General features: G+C 44.8%; 1 long non-coding RNA gene across 2 annotated transcripts in view; it reads right to left on the reverse strand.

Annotated features, from left to right (window-relative positions):
• Positions 1-365: 365 nt before the first annotated feature.
• LOC119857841 overlaps positions 366-17,681 on the reverse strand; it is a 39,637-nt gene continuing 22,321 nt past the window's right edge. For both annotated transcript variants that reach the window (XR_005293717.2, XR_006282201.1), the window contains one exon: positions 366-1,701. This is a non-coding gene — a long non-coding RNA (uncharacterized LOC119857841). The remainder of the gene's footprint in view (positions 1,702-17,681) is intronic.

A 17,681-nucleotide genomic window follows, 5' to 3' on the forward strand; every position in this document is an offset into this window, starting at 1 on the left:
TTTATCAAAACTGGTCAGAAATGTAAGCTTTTAAGTTCAGGAGAGAAGAGACAAGGTAGGCTTTCAGATTTTAAATGCTTTTTAGAGCTGTTCTAGAGGTCACAAGGATTGTTATAAGCCATTATTCTAGAATGTTCAGGTGAGTGAAGGAAAGAAATATAGGTATTAACTGAATGCTCTTCCTCTGACTGTAACACTACATAAGCAATACAATGGAATCTAGAATGGATTGCAGTCAGCAACAGTATATTGGCATTGTATGCAAAGAGATGGTATGATGGTACCCCTAATAGAGTAAAGGGAGAGGTATTTGGGGCACTTTGAATAATAGTCCTGCACAGTTAAATTATATAGAGGACAGAGAAGGCAACCACTGTAAACAAAACAAAACACAAAACAAAACACTATTCAGAAAATACTTCAAAAGTTTATAACTACAAATTTGATCAGCAATGATAAATCCCTTCCCCTGCAACACAAATACAAGAGTTCAATGGCAGATACTATAGTACTTTGGCTCCTCCCACTCTTTTCCACTCAGCCAATGGATGACATTTATCACTCTAGTAGCCACATGATTAAATTGTCACCTTCTCCACCATCTTGCATTTTGTAAGAGAATTTATCCATGTGCATGCTGGAGTGTAAAACACTATTAACATCAGAATTCTCCACTTACACCAGTAGTCTCCTTTTATCTTACTTTTCACAAATATTAAAATATTAATTTTAATATTAAATATTAATATTAATTAAATAATAAAAATATTGCACAAGGTGCAAGGTTTTAAAGAATCCTGTTCCTTCTTCCACTGGCTAGCAAGATAGGGTGACTCTTTGTAAATGATCCCATTCTCTGCTTCATACAAACCTGAAGGGAAGAAAAATGTAGAGCTACTTAAGAGATAAAGGACCTGTAGCAAAAGATTTCAATTTAAATCAACAGGAACCAATAGCGGCAATCACAATATGGAGCTGCGAACCTGGGCAGCTTGAAAAACTTGCCCTTGGCTTGTAAATTGGTGATCAGATCTGACATGAAGAGCAATTATGGCCGGTCTAAAACAAAAATAAGTTTAGGTTTTGTAAAAACAAAGTATTTACAACACTTCGACAACTTGAAGTATCCAGGATTATTTTAAATACCAGTGGAAAGAATTTTGTTGTTAACACAAATTAACACTCCCCTGCAGCATTTGCAACCCAAATGTTGCATCATTGCACCAGTCAGTAGTTGGCAAGAAATTAAACCATCTTTAATAAGCATAAATGAAACAGATTATCTCTATTGCCCAAGATGAAGAGCAAGCAGCATAAACAGAGAATGAATCATTAATAGAATGTTAAACTTCCTCACTTTAGTAATTTAAAGAATTAATATATTTTTAAAAGGGGACATTATCAACTTTAAATGTAATCCATTAAAATGTAGGTTTACAATCATGTTCTCCTATTTCTTTCAATAGTTTTCCCCTGTTGCAATGTGAAAGGCCCACATAAACAACAGAATTTCATCAAAATTCAAAACAATTGCTGGGGTATCAGTTCCAGTAGAGGCTATAGCATAGACATGTCTCTACATCGTCAGCATTTTTACCACATCAGTCCTGAGCTCCATGAGGGGCTGGGAGGCCAGTGGGTCAAGAAAGGTTCTCCTTCATTCTCTTCTTCTGTCCACTAGGATGGGGTGAGTCCTTGTACCTGCAAGACAAAAAAAAGAGTCCAGTTAGCTATGACATTCTAACATCCCAGTGATCTGAAGCTCCAAAGGGGTCGCCAGAGCCTATTCTTTACCTAAACCCATAACTTAATTACTCCTCCCTCAACCTTAAAAAACAACACAGAGAATCCAAAACTACTGGCCTCATCAGGGTTGAAAAGGCATCATCCCTTCGTGCCGCTGGGTCTTCTCAGAAGAAAGCTGCTGGGAAAATTGTGGCTCAGCAGGGGACTCAACTAGCCCCCTCTCACCTGTTGCTGTTGGCCCCCACCACTTCTACTCAGTCTCTTCTTCATAGGGGACACTGAGACGTTCTTAAAGGGCCACTCCTAAGAAATTCCAAGGAAGGTTCTAACCCACAGGATACTCTTGCAGAGGGAAGTCATTGCGACTACACATGCCTAGAATCTTGATACCATCATGGGATAAGGAGAGAGGTGGGGCAAAGCTAGTTCTTCCATCAACCGTTTGGTGCTGCAGGCAGCGTCAGCCTCAAACTTAGATTGGATACAGTGTTTTTCCTCACTCTCTGTCCTGAATGGTAAGGGACTTTTTCCATGAGCTGTCCAATAGCTGCCAGCTCACCCCAGCAATGACTACATTTCAATACTAGGCAATATTATTTCGTTGTACATCATTTATAAAGCACTTTAGGATGAAAGTGGCTCTATAAAATGTAAACTCATATTATGAGAAGGTCCCCTGAACCCAAGAATTAAAAAGGAAAAACATAACGGGAATTAAAAATTCTTAGCAGCTGGGAGAGAAGGAGATACAGCAGGCAGTAGCTAGATTCAAAAGAGTTACTGGAAGTCTACAGCTGTGTACCTTTGCCAAATATAAAGGGTAAACTCCAGAAAGGCAGGCTAGGGAAAAAGTTCTTTTCAGAGGGTGGCTATTCAGTAGGGAGGGTTATTAAGGACTAGGAAATTACAGATTATTAAGCATGCTGCCTTTAGAAAGGCCAAAACATTGTGGCTTACCATCCTAAACCTACAGAGACACAGACACGTGTTCGTTTAGTCTGCAGCACTGGAGCTCATTCTTCCTGAACTAAACTATGGGGTCAGTAGTCTTTGTTTAATGTGCCATTGGTAGAAGGTGAGTAATACCTAAATCCCAGAGCTCTGACCTTTAACTCTGGCAAAGAACTGTAGACTCTAGTCTTCTACAAGTACTTCTGCTTGGTCAAAGGGATGTGTCACTTAAAACTAAGAGGAGAGAACCAGAGGGCTGCAGTCCTGATTTTTCAAGTGCAGGTACTCTGCCCCTGCCGGTGTGAGCTACTGACACATTTCTGTACAAAATGGTGTCCTCCATGCCATGTGACCTCACACGTACAGTGTGTGTATATATGAGATCAAAACAGCGGGAACACTGTTCCCATACATTCCCCACCCCACTACAGGTCTCTGGCTCTCCTTCCATCTTTCTCTTGGCTGTGAAGTGGGTGTTGTCATTGGAATATGGAATTCCCCCCCGGGGAGCTATAGAAAGAAAGCAGCATAGCCACATTGCATGAAATTCAAGCCCACTGGCGAGCCGGAGGCCAGACCTACTACAGTTCTTAAACATTAAAAGATGCTACTGTGGGCAACAAGGGGCGGTGGGAGAGAGAGACGCTATGGCCAGAAAGGCAACAGAGAAGCACTCAGAACAGCAGCAGAGATGCTTGCAAGCCACCTTCTTGGAGTCCAGAAATGTCCCCAGCACCACGCTTCCCTTCACAATGTACAGGCGCCAATTCTGTGGGTGCTCCGGGTCTGGACCACCCATGGGGAAAAAATAGTGGGTGCTGAGCACCCACCGGAAGCTCTCCTACCAGAACTTTTCCCAATACCTCCTGCCTGCTGGCGGGCCCCACTAATCAGCACCTCCCCCTCCCTCCCAGCACCTACCGCCTGCCATGGATCAGCTGTTTCATGGCATCTGGAGGTGCTAGGGGGAGGGGTAGAGTGAGGGCTCAGTGTGTTATGGGGGGTGGAACTGGGTGGGGAAGAGGTGAAGCAGGGGCGGGACGAGGCAGGGAATGGGGGGGCAGCGGAGGGAAGAAGCAGGGTGGGGCCTTGGGGGAAGGGGTGGAGTGGGGATGGAGGTGGGGAGGAGCACCCCCAGCAGATTAGAAACTCGGCGCCTATGTCACCATGCACACGGTAAGGAAGCCATCCTTCTGTCTACTCCTGATCAGCATAAGGTACACTTAATGATACAGAATCTAACCTGCACTGTAGCCATCTGGATACAGGCTCCACGTCGGAAATCCTCATTTCTTTCGGTTTACTGTTAGGTCTTATCTATAGAATTGATACTAGTGCTCTGAGACCCCAGAAAAAGAGTGGTGGTGGTGAGGCCGGGGGGAAATCCTGAACAGCTAATTTGATTGTTATTATACAAATAAAAAAGCCAAAGTTCCTAATACCCAACTTTCCCAGAAACTCATGAAGCTACAGCAGCAGTTGTGCCATTAACCATTGGTTAAATGTTTACCTTGGCTCCACAACAGCCCTGGCTGGCAGAGTCTATTGGCATCAAAATGTCACCTTAGGACCCCAGTGCCAGACCCATTGCAAGAGTGGTTGTTGCTTGGCTGGCTTTCTTTGGAGCCCTGGCATCACACTCAATTAGTCATCCCTTTGCTTGCTCCCCATTACCACACCGTGGTCCTCTTATGGAAACGTTCTAGTCCTGGTCTAATGCCATCTGCACTGAGATTTCTTATTCATTCATTACACAATCATCATAATGCACGCAGTCTTTCATCCTGTGGCATCCCAATGCACCTTATAGACTGTGGGACAAATTCAGTTCTGGCATAAGTGGGTCCAAACAGCCTTGACTTCAGTGAGAGTTGCCCCACCACTTACTTGGTTACCTCTGGGGTCGGGCATGGCAGCCAAAAAGCTTCTTCTCTCAGCAAGATTTCTTGTGTAGCTAACTGATTGTGTGCCTGCTTGTCTCTTATTTAGACCCAGATTAGAACCTAAATTGTTGTAGTTCTAGCTCCCCCTAGTGGTAGTACATTTCACTGCAATGGAGGGGTAGTGAGGTGGTTTTCACCAGTCTCTTGATGGAAAGAGGAACCAGGTGCATTATCTGATGCAACGCTGACCATAATTATCTGCTAAATGTGGATTAATTACCCCCTCCTCCCCCCCAGGAACTCAGTATAAAAGCATGGGTCTCTGAGGTTGCTTTCCCATGGTAAAAGCACAAGCCAGTCTGGAGCAGAGACTAATATTTTTTAAATGAGCAACATATTCTTAAACATCACAAAACCACCAGACAGTGAAGAAAAAGGAGCCCAGCATCTGGCACAGCTGGAAAATGCATTAGAGTCATTACATGAAGAAGTCAGCCATTCGTTGTTTCACTGGGAAAGAGCAGGGATAATAGGGCCCTGCCTGCATCAAACTCATTTACCCATCACCTGTACCATTTAAATGCTTGTTGATATTCTCCAGCCCATTCCACCCCGACTGCCTTCCTGTGGGCTCTGGCCTCTTTTACATTGGTTCTACTGTACTACACAAAGATTCCTTGTCACCAAGTCTTTCTCTCGCTCTTTTATAATGGAAAACAGCTGTGGCAGGCATGGCCTAAAGAAAGTCTTGTACATTCCTGGCGGAATGGCCACCTCACCGCCAAAACCCCTGGACTTTATATTTACTACAGCAAATTCAAAACACATCCACTTTTCCTCCCTCAAGCTGTAATTTCCACCCTGACAGGCCTGTCAAATTTAAGATTTCATGTACTATTCTTACCTAAAGTCCCAGCTTCCCCCTTGCCCCACAGTTCTGTTAGGCTGACAGCTCTCCAACACCATGAATGTTGCTATAAGTAGCTTCTGGGGAGTGAAGGCAGCCCATTTTCCCTGAAGCAGACCACCACATTTGACTGATTGAAGTATGGATGGGAAAATCAATCTGGTGAAATAAGAACCACAACTTCTGGCCAGGTAGAACCCATTTTGAAAGCTCACAAATGTGCTGACAACGTCCTCCCATTCCCCTAACTTAGTTGCATTTTCATTTAAGTGCCACACCTCCTGGTGGTTCTGTGCAGAAGTCAATGTGCCAAAAGATTGTGTGAAAGTTTGTTCTCTTGGTATTTCAGGCCCTGTTCTTCAGGCTCATGCGGTTTGGACAGTTCAGATAAAGTTTCAATAATAAGCACATGCATTTTGGGTGCATGTCTGAACCAAAACCCTGTGAACCTTTTGCTCCTCCATTCCTTTTCTGTGGTCAAATCTTGAGCTGTCCTACACAGTCACCAAAGCAATATAAAACTTCTTGTTGGCTGTACAGAGAACAAAACCAGAAGAGAACTTATGCAGGTCTACACCTGCTGTAAGCCACATAGGAGCTCTTAAGTGGAGGTCTCAAGCTTATTGCAAGGGAAAAATGAATGTAGACTAAAGCCATAGGAAGGATATGTAGTTAGTGTGTCCACACCAACACAATGAGGGTTGTAGAGAGGATTGAAAAAGCGGGTTTTTCTCCTCCTTGAGAAAAGTTTTCTTCTATACTTTCCACAGAAAATTGATTTTTTTCAGTGAAAATTCAAATAGAAAAATATTTCTGCCAAAGACTTAGATGTTTCTATTTGGTTATGCTGCTACGTTGCTTCATGGGAGTTGTAATTCAGTTGCTTCATGATCTCATTCTCCATCTATAGATCGGGCCCTCAGGTTGGAGTACCTATCCCATGATGCATCCCCGTCTCTCTTGGCTGGTTCTCATGGGACATGTAATCTGGCCAGGGAGCTTGGCCGAGAGAGGAGAATGGAGACAGGGAGTAACCAAACTACAGCTCCCATGAGGCACCACAGCAGCATTCCCCAATCAAAATATTTCAGTTTTCAGGCATTCTGTTTTTTTATGACAAAAATTGCAGTTTTTCTTGGAAAGCAGACACTTTTTTGTAAAAATAAATTCATTTGTTTGAAAACCAATTTTGTGTCAAAAACAGTTTCAATGGAAAATTTTCCACCAACCTCAGTCAGGAGACTAGTATTCCATCCCTAGATCCGCCACTGCCTTGCTGTGTGGCTTCGGTGAGTCATTTCAGCTCTCTGGGCATCCGTTTCCCCAGCAGTGAAGTGGAGCTAACATTACTTATCCTCCTTTCTGAAACACTTTTGAGATTTAACAAGGAAAGGAGCATTCTATGAATGCCAAGCATTATTCTTACAAGGCGTGAAAGTAGAGGGAAAAAGTAGTCCATAGTCTAGGAGTACTCTTGGATTCCTTGCTGATGTTGAGCTCTCACTTTGCAGCCTCTGCCAATAACTCTTTCTACCACCTCCACTTGGCTAGGAAACTTCATCCCACCCAGCTGGACAAAGACTTAGCCTCAATTATTCACATCTTCATCACCTCTTGGGTGAATTACAGCAAAGCAACATACCTTGGCATGAAGGCTTCAGCACTTAGGAAACTCCAACTAATACAGAATGCCACAGCGTGTCACCTCAGCAACACAGGCTGTTGGGAATATATCTCACTTGTCTTCTGCTCTCTACGCTGGCTTCCCATATAATATCAAATCAAGTTCAAGGTCTCAGTCCTTATCTCCAAAGTGCTCCATGGCCTGGGCCCAGGATATCTAAAGATTGTTTAAAGCTCTGGGACAAAGACTGTGTTGGACAACTACGCTACTCTGGAGCAATGGAAGTCTGCACAATGAGCATAAAACTCATCTATGTGGGAGACAGAATTTTCACTGGGGGGCAGTCAGAGATTGTGGAATGAACTCCACTAAGAACGAAGGACAATCACAAACCTCCCCACCTTCAGCTCCAATGCAAGGCATCTTTTGTTAATCTTGCCTTCTCAAATATAAACACACAGCAATCGGTATATATATTTTAAAAAAGGCAAACTCTACCAAAACAAGACATCAGGCACATACTTCTGCCTCTGGAGAGACGATGAGAGAACAAAAAAAAACACATGACAGGTCACACGGCTTAATGCACTACTAGAAGGCACTCAGATCATATGGTGGTGAGCATGACATAAAAACCTAGATAGAAAAGAATAGACAGGAGGCTGCCTCTGTTATTCCCTACCCTGAATCTGGCCTGACTACAGACTGGCTGGGTTTAAAGATTCTGCCTTTCAGCTCTCCATGAGGTTTTCCCAAAGAGCAAAGCCTTTTTTACTCAGGGCTCCATTTCCCAGAATCAGGGCTTTTGTGTTTTCTCACTGTCAAATTATTAATTGGTTACTTAGATTTTGTTTAAAGCCAAAGAGTCTCCCAGAGCCTTTTCAAAAAGAAAAGGAGTACTTGTGGCACCTTAGAGACTAACAAGCTTATTTGAGCATAAGCTTTCGTGAGCTACAGCTCACTTCATCGGATGTATTCCATGATGGAATGCATCCGATGAAGTGAGCTATAGTTCACGAAAGCTTATGCTCAAATAAATTTGTTAGTCTCTAAGGTGCCACAAGTTCTCCTTTTCTTTTTGCGAATACATACTAACACTTCTGCTACTCTGAAACCAGAGCCTTTTGCCTCCCCTGCCCCCCAATGGTTTTTATTTTTCTAACTGTGGTGTGTGTGTGTGTGAGGATGGGGGTGGGGGAGTGGTATTTCTTTCATCTGGTTGTTTTGTCAGATTTGCTTGGGTCTTTAACTGCTCATGAACCATCAGCCTTTGTGGGCCCTCGCACCCAGGAAGTCACCACTAGGATGGAGGTTTCAGAATGTAGCAAATTAATTATAGAAGAAGAAACACATTGTTTAGATCCGGGATCTAAAAAGGATAGCCCCTCCCCCCCATGGTGAGTTCAGGGTACAGCGTGTAACTAGGGAAATGTATATAGTAATGCTAGTGAATAAGATAGTGTTTGGTGGCCAGTGGTATAAGCTCACACATCCACGTCACCCAATAGGGACTGAGTTCTAGAAGACATAGGTTTAGTACCATTGATTGTCTTCTGGACAGATGATTTTATTAGGAGGGTCCCTATGGCTTGAAGGGAAGCAAGATTAATTGCAGTTGTTCCTCCTGTAGTGGGAATGGTCTGTAACCTCACTCTGCATAGCACCCAGCTGCAGTGACCCTTGAAGAGTACCACATGTGTCCAATAAGGAGCTCCCAGGTACCTTCTCTTCTCTAACCCTGACTCCTTTGCAATTCTTCAACCTTGGCTGAGATGAAGTTTTTGCTCCATCATAATTCCCACCTCCTCTCCACAGAGTCTGCTCTGCCCTGCTCTCTCAGGCCCAAGCCTGTTACCACTGAAGTCAATGGGAAGTTTGCCAACAGATTTCTGTGTCAGCAGGATGAAGCTACATTCGCCGCTGCACCTTCTGAGAGACACAGGAGGATAGGAAGGGGGCAAAGATAGCTTTGAGCTTCTAATTTCCAGCAGCTTCTCTACAGGCTGTGCCACAGCCTAGAATCTCCACTGTGCTCAGTGTGACCAACACACCAACTCCAAACCCTTTCTGCCCCAGCATGCTCCCTACACCACGGGCTGCAAGTAGGGTGTGGAGCACAGAGCTATGTACATCAACCCTGCACAGAATCTGTAGAAGGGGAATCCTCCTGCAGGCTATAGTGGTCCCTATTCAACCTCTATACCCTGCCAAAGCAGTGTATGGGGCAGAGTCCAGACTCTGACCCTTAGTCTCTACTCCTACAAAGCAGGAGTCATTTTACAGCAGGTCTTCTTTTCTTCCTATCTGGTGATGCCTGGGTATAAAAACATCAGCAGCCCTGCTTAGTTGCCAGAAACCTGGAAGTTGGAAGCAGAAGAAACCTGCATCCATGAGGCTGACTAAGCTTTGCATCAGTATCCATATTTTGGGTGCTTAATAACCTGACCTGAACCCACAGTCCAAACATCTTGAAAGTCACCTTTTGCCTGGTTGTCTGCCAGTTTCTTGCAGAGTTCAATGGTTCTGTGACCAGAAGCTCCTGGTTTGGATTCTCAAACATGCTCAGCATTGGGCTAGCCCTGATCCCATGGGAGTTGATAGTTTTTGAAAATCCCTGCCACCTTTGGGGGTTTTTTTTTGCCGAGCTAATCCCATGCGGGTGTTGCCACCTTCACCCTACCAATAAATGGAAGATTATTGTTATTTTTGTTACCATAGTGCCAGTTTATTCTTTAGGCCATAACACTTCCAGACGGCGAGCCGTCAGGCCAGGTAGGCTCAGCAGAGTTCCGTCTATCTCACAGGAAGAGCTGTTGTCCACAGTTCACAAGAGACCTGGCTAGAAGATTTGCTGTTACTTGCAGGCTCCATACTCAGTGAATCTAACCACCAGGTGGGTGGGCCCACTAAATGGTTGAGTCAGATATAGGATCTGGCCACCGGACAGCAATTAAAACAGAAAGCCCAGTAAAAGCCACAAAGGAGCCAGTGGTAATTCTTGACCTATTTCCTGTATTCTGCCCTCCGATGTCTTTTCCATTACCCTTTAATATGTGGGCAGGGCCACCATGTGTGTTCCAAGCCTCCGATTACCCACATTCCTTCAGTACTCAGCTGTGCCTCTCTGGCAGATTCTTGTTAGCTTTTGCAGAGTCAGACCTCCAGAACGAGGAGGAGGAGGAGGAACAAAATCCGTCTGCCCCATTACCTCTATGCACAGGTACTTCACTTAGGCAACACTTTAGCCGTGCCTATAAAGTTACCAAAATTGAATGATCGGGGCTTAGAAACAGTTTGGAATGAAGGATCTGTATGGCAGCAGCCTCAAGTAACATGATCGGAGGTGAAAGAAATGAACAGTGAGTCATCCTGGGAAGGGACAATACGAACACTCGGCTGAGGAGTCCAGGTGCAGCTGCTTTCTCTCAGCCCTTTTGTCAAGCAAACAATAGTATTGCCCTGCGCTGCTGGGGCCAAGGTGCCCAGGCCAAAAAGGTTTCCACTACACATGCCAGAGAGGGCTAAATCCTCTCTCAAATTATCTGTTGTCCCTTACCAGGGGCAATTACCTCGGCAGCTGAAATGTCTGTGGTAGGTTTTGCAGGAAGCTACTGCATCTCAGCTCTTATTTCAAAAGATTTATGGAGCTGCAGCGCACAGGGACAGCTGGTGCCGTATTTTGGGGGAAAGGAGTGCAGGACAGCTCTCGCCAAGAAAAAGTTTTAGAACGGAGATGGGAGCAGTCATGATCTCCATAAAGGGCAAGGATTTCAGGGCTCCAAGACACAATCACAGCAGATTTCTTGATCTTTGACTGCCCTCATAAATTACATATTGGGTGTCCTCTTTCCTAAATCCCCGCAGGATCCCATGGAACGTATTGATTGTGTCCTCCCACTACAAACAAGACCTTACGCTGCCGTGTTATTCATGCTCTGCTGCACTGGAACAGCTCTCAACTGGTTAATGATTTCAGGCCCCATTCAGTCCTGCTGTGAACAGATTCAACTCCACGGAGGCCAGTACAGTTGCACCTGCCTTACACCAGAACTGGATCTGATGATCTAACACTGGCTATTGTTTATGAAATGTACCTGAAAGTGGTGACTGGGATGAAAGCCATGCTCAAGAATCGGGATGCATGGCAAATCTCTATGCAAAAGCGAATAAGGAAGAGCAGTTAGCACTAGGAGGCAAAAAACCCCTAGTTTTCCCTGAATGATGTGCATGTCATGCTGTGTCCAATGACAGGAACTGCCTTCCAGGAGGGAGAATGGCTGCTAGAGGCAGCTCCGTCACAAGCAATGACACCAGGCCATGGCCCAGTAAGTACAGCTGTTTTCTATTGGGACCCACATTAGCCAGTTTGAGGTCCCTTATATGATAACTATAACACCATCTCATTTTTGTAGTACCTTTACTCCAGAAGTATTCAAAAGCACTATATATACACACACACCCACACACACCACTGAAATGCAGCCACCTCTGGGGTGGAATTCAACTGTTCAACAGTGCACAGCCACATTATCTAACAGTTTAAAAAGAGAAGCTGTGAATACCCAAGACAGGGTCTTCCCAAATACAGCAAGTATGAAATGTTATTTGAGGTTAAAAGGAGAGAGAGAGATTGAGATTTATTCCAAATGGAGGCGCCTACAGAGAAAGTCCCACCACTGAGATCTTCTAGGGACTGTATGGAATGTACAACTTTGCTCGGCATCCAACCCCCAGATACCTCTTCTTAGCAAAGTATGCAGCCTATCTTACTATACTCCACCTGGCAACAAGTTACCCTCTGGCTCCCCTCCCTGGATCAATACAAAGGGATGATAAAGACCCTGCAGTTGAGATGAGAGTGGAGTCTTCAAAGCCATCTGAAAGATTAAGATGCCAAAATCCCATTAGAAATGATTGGCAACTGGGTATCCAGATCTGTTAGGTGGCTTTGCATACGTGTGTGTGCGCGCACCAGAGAGAGAGAAAGAGAGAGATTTGCAGTGTTGTTGTAGCCAAATTGGTCCCAGGATATGAGAGAGACAAGGTAGGTGAGATCATATCTTTTATTAGACCAACTTCTGTTGGTGGAAGGGACAAGCTCTTGAGCTTCACAAAGCTCTTTTTCAGGTGTGGGGAAGGAAACCAGAGCGTTTGAGCTAAATACCAGTTGGGACAGATTGTTAAGCATAAGGGTTTAACATGTTGTGGGAGAGGGAGACCGCAATTGAGGGGGAGGAGGCAGTGTGGTGTGTTACAAAGTGTTGTCATGAGACATAAAATCAGTGTCTCTGCTAAGTCCATGTTTTTAGTATCTAGCAGAGTTATGAATTAAGTTCCCTTTTGAATGTTTCGTGCAGGTTTTCTTTGAGGACGAGTACTGAGCACTCAGGTATGGCATAGTTGTTTCATGAAAAGTATTCACCCATAAGCCTGTGATGGGATGTTAGATGGGGTGGGATCTGAATTACTACAGAGAAGTCTTTCCTGGGTATCTGGCTGGTGAATCTTGCCCATATGCTCAGGGTCAGCTGATCACCATATTTGGGGTCGGGAAGGAATTTTCCTCCAGGGCAGATTGGAAGAGGCCCTGGAGGTTTTTCGCCTTCCTCTGTAGCATGGAGCACGGGTCACTTGCTGGAGGATTTTCTGCTCCTTGAAGTCTTTAAACCATGATTTGAGGACTTCAATAGCTCAGACATAGATGAGAGGTTTATCACAGGAGTGGGTGGGTGAGATTCTGTGGCCTGCGTTGTGCAGGAGGTCGGACTGGATGATCATAATGGTCCCTTCTGACCTAGATATCTATGAATCTATAGGTGATATGGTGGTTTTGTGTTTTATCTTTGTTCTGAGAGAGTTTGTTCGTGAGCGTAGTGATTGTCTGGTTTCACCCACACTTGTTTTTCGAGTTTTTGATGCACTGGATGAGGTATACCACAATTGTAATAGGCATTTGCAGGACCCATGGATTTTGAAAGGTGTACTGTGCAGGGTATTGATCATCATAACAGTGGAGATATGGCTGCAGATTTTGCATCTGTTCTGGCAGAATCTGTGGACAGCTTTGAGTTGGTCTGTGGGGAGCTTGTTTCTCTGATGATGAGAGAGACGGACAGATGGAAGTTAATGGGTAGAACATAATTTACCCAAGAGACCAAAAATCATGAGAATGGCTAACATCATGAGATCTTTAAAAATAAATAAATTTGGGGTTGGCTCTACTTGCCTTTTGGGTTTTGAGCCTTTAATAATCACATTTTCAAGCTTTTCTCCTCAACCTTTTCAAGGTGAAAGCAGATAGGTGATTACTTGAGACTAATTCCTAGAGATGGGGCTTAAACACCACTCCCCCCCTAGACTCATGATAAAACTGCAAGAATTGGCAACATTGGATTTGGCAGTGACACGGTGGTTAACACCATTTTGCTTGTGGAAAGGGCAGTGACAATAACCAAGAGATGTTTTCAATGCCTAGTCTGGTAGGACTGATGATGCTGAATTCTGATAGGATTGATGACACGTGCATAACTCAATGGGTCCAGATCTAATGCATCCAAGGGTGCTGAGGGAGTTGGCTGATGTGATTGCAGAGCCACTGGCCCTTATCTTTGAAAATTCGTGGTGATCGGGGGAGATCCCGGATGACTGGAAAAAGACAAATATGCCCATATTTTAAAAAGGGAAGAAAGAGAACTGGGAACAACACACACGTCAGCCTCACTTCAGTCTCTGGCGAAATCATGGCGCAGGTTCTCAAGCAATCCATTTTGAAGCACTTGGAGGAGAGGAAGGTGATCAGGAACAGTCAACATGGATTCACCACGGGCAATTCATGCCTGACCAACCTGATTGCCTTCTATGATGAGATAACTGGCTCTGTGGATATGGAGAAAGCGGTGGATGTGATATATCTTCACTTTAGCAAAGCTTTTGATACGGTCTCCCACAGTATTCTTGCCAGCAAGTTAAAGTAGTATGGATTGGATGAATGGTGGACAGAAAGCTGGCTGGATTGTTGGGCTGAACAGATAGTGATCAACAGCTTGATGTCTAGTTGGCAGCCGGTATCAAGTGGAGTGCCCCAGGAGTCGGTCCTGGGGCTGGTTTTGTTCAACATCTTTATCAATGATCCGGATGTTGGGATTAATTGCACCATCAGGAAGTTTGCAGATGACACTAAGATGTGGTGAGAGGTAGATACACTGGAGGGTAGGGGCCGGGTCCAGAGTGACCTAGACAAATTGGAGGATTGTGCCAAAAGAAATCTGATGAGGTTCAACAAGGACAAGTGCAGAGTCCTGCACTTAGGAAGGAAGAATCCCATGCACCGCTACAGGCTGGGGACCAACTGGCTAAGTAGCAGTTCTGCAGAAAAGGACTTGGGGATTACAGTGGACAAGAAGCTGGATATGAGTCAGCAGTGTGCCCTCATTGCCAAGAAGGCCAATGGCATATTGGGCTGTATTAGTAGGAGCATTGCCAGCAGATTGAGGGAAGTGATTGTTCCCCTCTATTCAGCACTGGTGAGGCCACACCTGAAGTATTTTGTCCAGTTTTGGTCCCCTGACTACAGAAGGGATATGCACAAATTGGAGAGAGTCCAGCAGAGGGCAACAAAAATTATTAGGGGCTGGGGCAAATGACTTACAAGGAGAAGCTGAGGGAACTGGGGTTAGTCTGCAGAAGAGAAGAGTGAGGGGGATTTGATAGCAGCCTTCAACTACCTGAAGGGGGGTTCCAGAGAGGATGGAGTGAGGCTGTTCTCAGTGGTGGAAGATGACAGAACAAGAAGCAATGGTCTCAAGTTGCATTGTGGGAGGTCTAAGTTGGATATTAGGAAACACTATTTCACTATGAGGGTGGTGAAGAACTGGAATGGGTTATCTAGGGAGGTGGTAGAATCTCCATCCTTAGAGGTTTTTAAGGCCCGGCTTGACGAAGCCTTGACTGGGATGATTTAGTTGGTGTTGGTCCCGCTTTGAGCAGGGGATTGGACTAGATGACCTCCTGAGGCCTCTTCCACCCCTAATATTCTAGGATTCTCAGTCTCTTTTGCAGAGGACAGAATAGGTTCTTTAACATTTCATTAAGCGGTGGTTAACCAAACTCTTAGGATCTGGAAGTAGTAGGGAGAGAACCCATCTTTGTTAAAGGGGCCTGTACATTTCCATTCTACCTTTCAAGGGATGTTACAAGAGGATGGCAGTGGAGCGAGGATGCTATGCCTGGAACAACCATTGTTCCCGAGCGTGCATACAATCACAGAGCCTCATCTTCTCTTTCCATCCCTTCCTCATATCCCACATTTTAGCCTAAAAACTTTCCACCACTCTGGACACAGCTCCCAAAGTTTAATACATGAAAACAAAAAATAAATATAAAGGAACTGATGAAATGAGTCTATATGAAACAACAAGCTTCTCATTGTTCACTATTGCAGTTCTCATCCTCCCCTACCTTTCTCCTTTGCTCATTCTCCTCCCTGGTGTGTTCATGTCTCATGTAAAGGGTAAGCGCCTTGGACCAGGGACTCCCTTTAGTTGCTTGTCCATCACCGTGCATACCCTGGCACTACATGCATGCACTGGATGCTTGCAGAAGCAGCAGTCTGGAGGCTGCCACATTTTGGTAAATGTCAAGTTATTTCTCCCCCCTGCAGCACTTTTATCCTTAGCTCTTCTAAGACAATAGTCTAAAACTCACTAGCTCATCCACACACTCCTCAAGAGCCCCCAGTTCACACCAGCTTAATGGATGGCTTGTCCCTGGTAGCCTTTTTCCACATATTGGCAAATATGGCCCCCCTCTATATAAAAAGCTATTAAATTACAATTAAACAGCAGCAGCTGCCTTGGGATCCCAGTTGCTTTAATATTTCTACTATGGTAAAATAAGGAAAACACCACATTCTTAGCAGCTTTATTGGAGACAGATGCACAGAGTTAATAGGTTGCAGGACAACAGGTGGATCTGTAACAACTGCTTTAGCAGACTCAGTAATACATCATCTATGTTTTAGGGCCTGATCTAAAGACCACTAAAGTCAACTAGAGTTTCCCCATTGGCTTCATCAGGCTAGTAGTCCCCTACTACTAGTAGCTCAATTACAATAGTGCGCAGAAGCCTCAGTGAAGACCAGGGCCTCGCTGTGTCAGGTGCTGTATAAACACACAGCAGGAGGTGGTACATAGATAATAAACAGGACAGACAAAGGACAGGAGGAGAAAGATGCAGAAAACTCAATTGCCCAAGGTCAGAGTACAGTGGCAGATCCAGGAGCAGAACCCAGGGCTTCAGAGCCCCAATTACATGCCTATGAGCTGCACAATGCTGTGTCTCCAAGGTTTGATTCTGTATTTCAACCCCAAGCTCAAAGTTAATTGTTTGGAGAGGAAAGGTATTATCGAAAGCTCTCTGAAGTCAATGACAAATTCTACAGGCAACAATATTCTGGTCCCTGGCTGGGGAGAAGCTTCCTTTTGACTCTTGCAAGAAACAGAGGAAGAAGAGAGGCCCTCAGTCACCAGCAGCTGCACATCCAGCACCATTCATCAGCACTGCATTCATTTAAAAATAATACCGTCCTGCCCCTTCCTAGCTCACATACTCTGCCTGCTTGCAGCGAGTTCGGGAAGGATGTGGTTCACCAAGAGTCATTTTGTGAATTCGCCCCAATTGCGCAATTAATTATGCTTTAGCTTCAACATGAGGAACCAGTTTCCACCTTCTGTGGAGCATCTATTTTTAGTAAAGCATCAATTTTCTCTCTGCTTCATTCTCCTTACTCACTGTTAGTACTGCCCACGCAACGAATCTGGGATTGATCTCTGTGTGCAGACAAATATTCTGGCTTAATCTAAGAAAGAGGCGGGAGGGGGAAGGGAAAGGAGATCTGAATAGCTAGACTGAGCACCCATGTAAATCCAAGACAGTCACAGGCAGCAAACCAAACAAAAAGGGGGGTGGGAAATCTATATGGATAAAACCACGTCTATTCTCCCCTCTTCCCGATCGCTCTGTCAGCATAAATTCAGAGGGTTAAATTCATGCCTGTATTGTAAGAACAGAATTCCACACAATCAGGGATCCCCCCCAAGGGATTTTGGCTGAAGATTATGACATGGCAAAAGACTTTCTGGCTGCTACCAAAGGTCCCTTCTAGATGCCCAGGGATGGAAGGTAGCCCACTGTGGGAGGTAAAAGTTAGAATTTATTTTAGGGGATCTTTCAGGTAGGTTTGGCGATTTCTGGTTTTGAAGGATATGGGACAAGAGATCAATCCCATCCAGCATTGCAGCTCCATGTGACTGGGCAGTCTCCTACTCAGTCAACTGGACACCCATTTGGAAATGGACACCGGCAGTGCTGTGACACAGATACCTTAAAGATCCTGCTCTGAGCCCATCCCTTACCCCGGGAGAAGAGAAAGGTCACAAGCAGCCAGGCATAAGTCACCGTCATTGCACCTGGAGGAACATAGGCATGGTTCCCTTTTGGTGACCCACAGTCATAGAGTTTAAGGCCAAAAGAGACTGTGACAGATATGGCAATTTCCTGCATATCCTTTGGA

Source organism: Dermochelys coriacea, chromosome 6, assembly GCF_009764565.3.
Source record: "Dermochelys coriacea isolate rDerCor1 chromosome 6, rDerCor1.pri.v4, whole genome shotgun sequence".
NCBI classification, from domain to species: Eukaryota; Metazoa; Chordata; order Testudines; family Dermochelyidae; genus Dermochelys; species Dermochelys coriacea.